Genomic DNA, 9,048 nt, shown 5'->3' on the forward strand with positions numbered 1-9,048 from the left:
TCTTTAGATAAATTATGATATATTTGTTAGTTTAATTTAATGCAAGTTAGTTTATATATATATATATATATGTATATATATATACTATATATATGTATATATATATATACTATATATATGTATATATATATATACTATATATATGTATATATATATATACTATATATATGTATAAATGAATCATTTGCATAATCATATGCCTAGATACCCGTTCAAGGCATACACATTAGGAGTATGTCTTGAATAGTCCCCGGTTGGGACTGTCCTTGTACGCTTATTCTCACTTAGGTGGTGAATGTAAGCCTTGTTTTTGATTCTAGGGAAAATCCTGCCTTTTCATGCACTTCTCTACCGTGTTCTCTGGGTACATATGTAGGTGTGTATAATCGCCTACATCGTGTACTTGGAGAACTATAGGGAAATGCTGGCGGATTTTCCATAGAATTGAAAACCTGGGTTACATTCACCAGTGAGAATAAACGTACAAGGATGGGTTAGGTTGGAGTGATAAGGACCCTTTGGAAGCATTTCAAATCTCATTTGCATTTCCATAACGTTGTGGTGGATAATGACTGCGAAATACCGTTCATGACTAATGTGATTGTACATATGCATGAGCTGTGTAGAAGTTGTAATCATGAAACGAAGAGAACGTAGCTGGATGTATAAAAGGACGATTGGGCAAAGTATTAACCCAGATTTCGTGAAAGGAGTTGATGAATTCATTCAGTATGTCAGAGATCATTCCGAGAGTAGTAATCCGGATGAGGTTAGGTATCCATGTGTTAAATGTAAGAACAAACGCCTTTGGAATGCGGATATGGTTAAAATTCATCTGTATGACAAGGGTTTCGTACCTAACTACTACGTGTGGATGTGTCAAGGGGAGGGGTATCCGGGAGTTCCCGAACGGCGGTCCAATGAATATCATGACATGGTTTTGGATGCTTTTGGTCATAGTCAAGATCAGGGGCATTCCGAGGAGGCTAGTGTTTCATCAGAGGAGGAGCCTAATGCAACGGCTAAGCATTTTCTGGATTTGTTGAAGGCTTCTGAAAGGCCATTATACGAAGGGAGTTCTTTGTCTGTGTTAGAGATGGCCTCTAGAATCACTAGTCTCAAATGTGAGTATAATTTGTCTCACAGATGTGTTGATGGGTTTGCTTCTCTGCTAAGTGAGGCGATTCCGAACAACAATCATATGGCTGACACTTTCTACGAGGTGAAGAAGATTGTGAAGGGGTTGGAACTGTCCCGTCAAAAGATTCATGCGTGCCCGAAAGGGTGTATGTTGTTTTGGAAGGATGATGCTCAGTTGTCTGAATGCAGGGTGTGTGGCAGCGACCGATACAAGCAGACTTCCAAAGGCAGCCTAGTGCCTTTGAATGTTCTATTTTATTTTCCGATCACACCCAGGTTGCAAAGACTGTTTGCAACGAAGAACATTTCGGAGGAAATGACATGGCATTCGAAAAATCCTAGAGTTCAAGGCACAATGACACACCCTAGTGACAGCGCAGCTTGGAAGCACCTCGATTTTCGGTTTCCAGAGTTTGCTTCTGAGCCTCGTAATGTGAGACTTGGCTTGTGTACAGATGGTTTTGCTCCTCATGGTAAGTTTGGGGGTCAATATTCTTGTTGGCTTGTCATTTTGACCCCTTATAACTTGCCTCCCTCAATGTGCATGAAAAGACAATTCATGTTCCTTTCGTTGCTCGTTCCTGGTCCAAAAAACCCTAAGGGCAACTTGGATGTTTACATGCAACCGTTGATAGAGGAGTTGAAACTGTTGTGGGAAGTCGGCGCGGCTACTTATGATATTTCGAAGAAACAGAATTTCAATCTTCGAGCAGCCATCTTATGGACCGTTAGTGACTTCCCGGCTTATGTCATGTTGTCTGGTTGGGCCACGGCTGGTAAGAAAGCTTGTCCACATTGCATGGAGAAGACCAAAGCATTTTGGCTTGAACATAGTGGTAAAGTTTCTTGGTTTGATTGCCACCGACAATTCCTGCCGACAGATCACCCTTTTCGGAACAGTAAACCAGCATTCTGTAGAAACAAAGTAGAGAAAAGAGCCCCTCCACACATCATGTCAGGAGAGGAGCTGTGGGAATGTGTCAAGGACCTTCCGAAGGCTACAGATGGACCCGATTCAATTAAAAGGCTGAAAAATGAAAAGAAGGGGTGGTTCAAGCAAAGCACCTTGTGGGAGCTCCCATATTGAAAGCATCTCCTCATTCGTCACAACTTAGATGTCATGCGCATCGAGAAGAACTTCTTTGATCAGTTAATTTACACTGTAATGGATGTGAAAAAGCTTACGTGTGACACCCCTTCAGCTCGGAACGACATTTCTAAATATTGTAAACGTCCCCAGGTTCATCTTCAAGAGGATGATAGAGGAAAAGAGGTAATGCCAAAGGCTCCATTCGCTCTTGACAAGGCTTAGAGAAAAGTTTTGTGTGAGAGGGTTAAACAGCTGCGGTTCCCTGATGGTTACGCCTCCAATTTGAGCAGATGCGTAGATTTGGAAGCGTGTAAGCTCTATAGAATGAAAAGCCATGACTGTCACGTGTTCATGGAGAGGTTGTTGCCCACAGCTTTGAGGGAATTGCTCCCTGGCCATATTTGGAATTCAATTACAGAGATCAGCCAATTCTTCCGAGACTTGTGTTGCTATACAACATCAGTTAGTAACATGGAGCGATTGGAGAAAAACATACCTGAGATCCTCTGCAAGCTTGAGAAGATCTTCCCTCCTGCATTCTTTAACTCCATGCAGCATTTGCCTACACATTTTCCGTACGAGGGAAAGTTATGTGGTCCTGTACAATACAGGTGGATGTATCCCTTCGAAAGGTAAATCAAATACCCTTATTTCACATCCTTTATTTTACATCCTAATCAATTGTTCATACAGTTACACCACAACTGTAATTGCAGGTTCCTGAATCATTTGAAACGGAAAATTGGGAACAAGGCTCGAGTTGAAGGGTCCATATGCAATGCTTATCTCACTGAAGAGATAGCAAACTTCTACTCCAATTACTTTCAGTCGACAGTTGACACTAAAACTCGAGATCTTGGTCGAAATGTGAATGCCGACGTTGAGTCCACATCGGACGATGCTGAAATACCAGAGTTGTTCAAAGAGGACAGTGGTCGTGTGTCAAATGAGGGTAGAACTCGGTTCTTAGGTGATAAAGAACTCGAGTGTGCACATTTGTTCGTGTTACGAAACACCGGCATTCTTGGCGAATACGAAAGGTATATTAGGCCCAGGTATTCAGTGTATTCATATTTACGATCATTTACAATGATGACTTTGTAGATTTACATTGTGTATTTGGCCTCGTAGGAAGTTTGAGGACTACATTCTTAGTACTCGACCTTTCCTGCGTAGAGAAGATGTCATGGAGAATTTCGAAACTGAATTTGCTGATTGGTTTCATCACAAGGTGATATACGCGGTGTAACCGTGAAATAATAATGAATTTTACATGTTACATTTCAATTCATTGAATTCAGGAACCTTGATGCTGATATTCAACCACTTTATAGGTGGTCAAAGAGAAGCCAAATTCGGATGTCTTGCGAGCGTTGTGCATGCGTCCCTTCAGGCGAGTTCGTACTTGGGGCCAGATTTTGTAGGTGGATTTAATTTCCATACACATGCCCATGGCAAGCACAAATCCACCATGAATTATGGGGTGTGTATCAAGTGAGGATGGCGGAGAGTACTTCGGCATCTTAGACGACATAATTGAACTTGTCTACACGGGACCCAAGAGACAGTACAAGACAATTCTGTTTAAGTGCAATTGGATGGATTGTGGTAGGGGAATGAACTTACACGAACAATACAAGCTAATCGAAGTAAATCATACTAAGAAATACCCCAAATATGATCCATTTGTTTTATCTTACCAAGTGACTCAAGTGTACTACGCATCATACCCTAGCCTGAAACGGGACCGAGTTCAATGGTGGTCTGTGTTTAAAACATATGCAAGGTCAGTGGTTGATGCTCCGGTGGACTTAGAGTTTCTGCAATCACCATCCCCAACATTACATGCAACGCTTTGCCCGCCGAGTGACATTCTAGACTATGCTATGGATGATGATGATGAAGACGATGACGATGGCTTTGTGATCTCAAGCGATGAAGACGATGAATCTAGTATTGGCTCTAGTGATAGTGACGATGATGATGACATCGATGTAGCTTTAGATGATAGTACTGACAACTCTAGTAGTGAAAGTAGTGATGAGAGTACTGAATAGGAGAAAATGTTTATCTCCTTTAAACGTATGCTTCTTATTGTAAAATCAAAATATTAATGAGGCTAATGTAAAACTTTTTAGTGTTTGTATAAAAGCCATATTACGTTGCACTGCACTCCTTATTTATAATATCTTGTCATTTTACTAACATCTGATTCAGGTAGTCATGGCAGGTGGAAAAAGTGGGCAGTCGTCAAAGAAAGCAAGGGGGAAAGAGAAAGAGACCGCCCGCGCCCTGTTCACCGACGACCAGGATGAGGAGATGTTCGATGCGGAGGCAGCCGATTTGGCTGATGATCAGACGTCCCCATCCACTCCTGTAGATGATGGGCATCGGGATGAGTCAGAGGACGAGCCACGGGATGAGTCACAGCTCCCGCTTTTGGACCCTACTACGCTGTGGTAAGTAAATATCATGATATGGAAGATCAGATACATTTGTTTTATATTACATATTTCGAACTTGTTTAACATTGTTGTTTCCCGTTTGTGATAGGTTTGATGATCCTAAGGTTCGGAGTGCGGTATCCGGTACGATTACTGGATACTACCGAGCCCCTTGGAGGAACTTCTCCGAAGTGCCTCCAGCTACGAAGGAACACTGGTGGAACTTGTTCAGCGTATGATATTTTTGGGTCTTGGTTAATACATGTTTTAGCTATTGTGTTGATTTAGTTTTGTGTATAACTTTTGTATTTTATCATTTGCAGGCACAATACAGATGGGCACCTCAGATGGATGAGCTAGTGAAGATCATATTCCGGAGGAGGGTAGCCACACGCCTGCGTGACATGTTCCACACCATCACGCACAAGATGAAAGGCGCCAGGCCAAGTTGGTTGAGTGCGGAGCTCCACAAGCAGATGATGGACATTGTTGCTAACGATACAACTTACAAGGAGAGGTCAGCGCAGAACCAGAAGAACAGAAGGGGCGGTTCTATGGAAAATCCCGTCCGAGGGACCCACTTTTAGGGTTCGTTGGCAGCTACCCAACATGCAAAAAGGATGGTAAGTTTATTTAAAAATATCTTATATTACAAGACATTTGTGAATTTCAATGTAACAAGAGTTTGACATGGTTAACGATTATTCCTTTTTTTTTGTATCAAAGGCGGCGAAGAACAAGGGCCAGCTACCAACAACTCCTGAGCTGTTTCTGAAGACACACTTCAAGGAGTTTCTTGGGAAAGGCACAGTGCCAGTAAACCCCACAGCTCAGCAGATCGCGGTAACAAATTCCCTAAACTTTTTTCCTTGGTTCATTATTCATGAATAGGTGTAGATAAAGAAATAGTTCATTAGGTTCAATTTGGCTCCAAATGCGTCCCAAAACGTAGGGACTTATATTTTTTTGTGATTTCAAGTCATGAACCCCTTAGAATGCCTAAAATATGCATGTTTAGAGAAAGAAATAGGCCATTTGGTCGAAAACGTAGTAAATGGGCTAAGAATAGGTCATATACTTCATAGTTGGTTCAATTTGGCTCCAAATAAGTCCCAAAACGTAGGGACTTGTATTTTTTTGTGATTTCAAGTCATGAACCCCTTAGAATGCCTAAAATATGCATGTTTAGAGAAATAAATAGGTCATTTGGTCGAAAACGTAGTAAATGGGCTAAGAATAGGTCATATACTTCATAGTTGGTTCAATTTGGCTCCAAATGCGTCCCAAAACGTAGGGACTTGTATTTTTTTGTGATTTCAAGTCATGAACCCCTTAGAATGCCTAAAATATGCATGTTTATAGAAATAAATAGGTCATTTGGTCGAAAACGTAGTAAATGGGCTAAGAATAGGTCATATACTTCATAGTTGGTTCAATTTGGCTCCAAATGCGTCCCAAAACGTAGGGAGTTGTATTTTCTTGGAATTTCAAGGCAGTTACCCCTTAAATTACCTGTAATATAGATGGTTAGAGAAAAAAATAGTTCATTTGATCAACATACATAGAAAGTGGGCAAAGAATAGGTCATACAGGCCATATTTGGCTCCATTTGGCTCAAAATACGTCCCAAACCTTAGGGACTTGTAGTTTTTTGTGATTTCACGGCCTGTACCCCTTATAATACCTAAAATATGCATGTTTAGAGAAATAAATAGTTCATTTGGTCAAAAACATAGAAAATGGGCAAAGAATAGGTCATACAGGCCATATTTGGCTCCATTTAGCTCAAAATGCGTCCCAAACCTTAGGGACTTGTAGTTTTTTGTGATTTCACGGCCTGTACCCCTTATAATACCTAAAATATGCATGTTTAGAGAAAGAAATAGTTCATTAGGTCAAAAACATAGAAAATGGGCAAAGAATAGTTAATACAGGCCATAGTTGGCTCAGTTTGGCTCCAAAATGCGTCCCAAACCTTAGGGACTTGTATTTTTCTGTGATTTCAAGTCATGAAACCCTTAGAATACCTGTAATAGAGATTTTTAGAGAAAAAAATAGTTCATTTGGTCAAAAACATAGAAAATGGGCAAGGAATAGGTCATATAGGCCATAGTTGGCTCAATTTGGCTCAAAATGCGTCCCAAACCTTAGGGACTTGTAGTTTTTTGTGATTTCACGGCCAGTAACCCTTATAATACCTAAAATATGCATGTTTAGAGAAAGAAATAGTTCATTTAGTCAAAAACATAGAAAATGGGACAGGAATAGGTTATATAGGCCATAGTTGGCTCAGTTTGGCTCCAAAATGCGTCCCAAACCTTAGGGACTTGTATTTTTTTGGAATTTCAAGGAATTTACCCCTTAGAATACCTGTAATAGAGATGTATATAGAAAGAAATAGTTCATTTGGTCAAAAACATAGAAAATGGGCAAAGAATAGGTCATACAAGCCATATTTGGCTCCATTTGGCTCAAAATGCGTCCCAAACCTTAGGGACTTGTAGTTTTTTGTGATTTCACGGCCTTTACTCCTTATAATACCTAAAATATGCATGTTTAGAGAAACAAATAGTTCATTTGGTCAAAACATTGAAAATGGGCAAGGAATAGGTCATATAGGCCATAGTTGGCTCAATTTGGATCCAAAATGCGTCCCAAACCTTAGGGAGTTGTATTTTTTTGGAATTTCAAGGCATGTACCCATTAGACTACTTGTAATAGAGATTTTTAGAGAACGAAATAGTTCATTTGGTCAAAAACATAGAAAATGGGCAAAGAATAGGTCATACAGGCCATATTTGGCTCCATTTGGCTCAAAATGCGTCCCAAACCTTAGGGACTTGTATTTTTTTGTGATTTCAAGTCATTAAACCCTTAGAATACCTGTAATAGAGATGTTTAGAGAAAAAAATAGTTCATTTGGTCAAAAACATAGAAAATGGGCAAGGAATAGGTCATATAGGCCATAGTTGGCTCAGTTTGGCTCCAAAATGCGTCCCAAACCTTAGGGAGTTGTATTTTTTTGGCATTTCAAGGCATTTATCCCTTAGAATACCTGTAATATAGATTTTTATAGAAAGAAATAGTTCATTTGGTCAAAAACATAGAAAATGGGCAAAGAATAGGTCATACAGGTCATATTTGGCTCCATTTGGCTCAAAATGCGTCCCAAACCTTAGGGACTTGTATTTTTCTGTGATTTCACGTCCTGTACCCCTTATAATACCTAAAATATGAATGTTTAGAGAAAGAAATAGTTCATTTGGTCAAAACATAGAAAATGGGCAAGGAATAGGTCATATAGGCCATAGTTGGCTCAATTTGGCTCCAAAATGCTTCCCAAACCTTAGGGAGTTGTATTTTATTGGAATTTCAAGGCATGTACCCCTTAGACTACCTGTAATAGAGATTTTTAGAGAAAGAAATAGTCATTTGGTCAAAAACATAGAAAATAGGCAAAGAATAGGTCAAACAGGCCAAATTTGGCTCCATTTGGCTCAAAATGCGTCCCAAACCTTAGGGACTTGTATTTTTTTGTGATTTCAAGTCATTAAACCCTTAGAATACCTGTAATAGATATTTTTAGAGAAAAAAAATAGTTCATTTGGTCAAAAACATAGAAAATGGGCAAGGAATAGGTCATATAGGCCATAGTTTGCTCAATTTGGCTCAAAATGCGTCCCAAACCTTAGGGAATTATAGTTTTTTGTGATTTCACGGCCTGTACCCCTTATAATACCTAAAATATGCATGTTTAGAGAAAGAAATAGTTCATTTGGTCAAAAACATAGAAAATGGGCAAGGAATAGGTTATATAGGCCATAGTTTGCTTAGTTTGGCTCCAAAATGCGTCCCAAACCTTAGAGAGTTGTATTTTTTTGGAATTTCAAGGCATTTACCCCTTATAATACCTGTAATAGAGATGTTTAGAGAAAGAAATAGTTCATTTGGTCAAAAACATAGAAAATGGGCAAAGAATAGGTCATACAGGCCATATTTGGCTCCATTTGGCTCAAAATGCGTCCCAAACCTTAGGGACTTGTATTTTTTTGTGATTTCAAGTCATGAAACCCTTATAATACCTGTAATAGAGATGTTTAGAGAAAAGAATATTTCATTTGGTCAAAAACATAGAAAATGGGCAAGGAATAGGTCATATAGGCCATAGTTGGCTCAATTTGGCTCAAAATGCGTCCCAATCCTTAGGGACTTGTAGTTTTTTGTGATTTCACGGCCTGTACCCCTTATAATACCTAAAATATGCATGTTTAGAGAAAGAAATAGTTCATTTGGTCAAAAACATAGAAAATGGGCAAGGAATAGGTTATATAGGCCATAGTTGGCTCAGTTTGGCTCCAAAATGCGTCCCAAACC

This window comes from Chenopodium quinoa, unplaced genomic scaffold, assembly GCF_001683475.1.
Source record: "Chenopodium quinoa cultivar QQ74 unplaced genomic scaffold, ASM168347v1, whole genome shotgun sequence".
NCBI classification, from domain to species: Eukaryota; Viridiplantae; Streptophyta; class Magnoliopsida; order Caryophyllales; family Amaranthaceae; genus Chenopodium; species Chenopodium quinoa.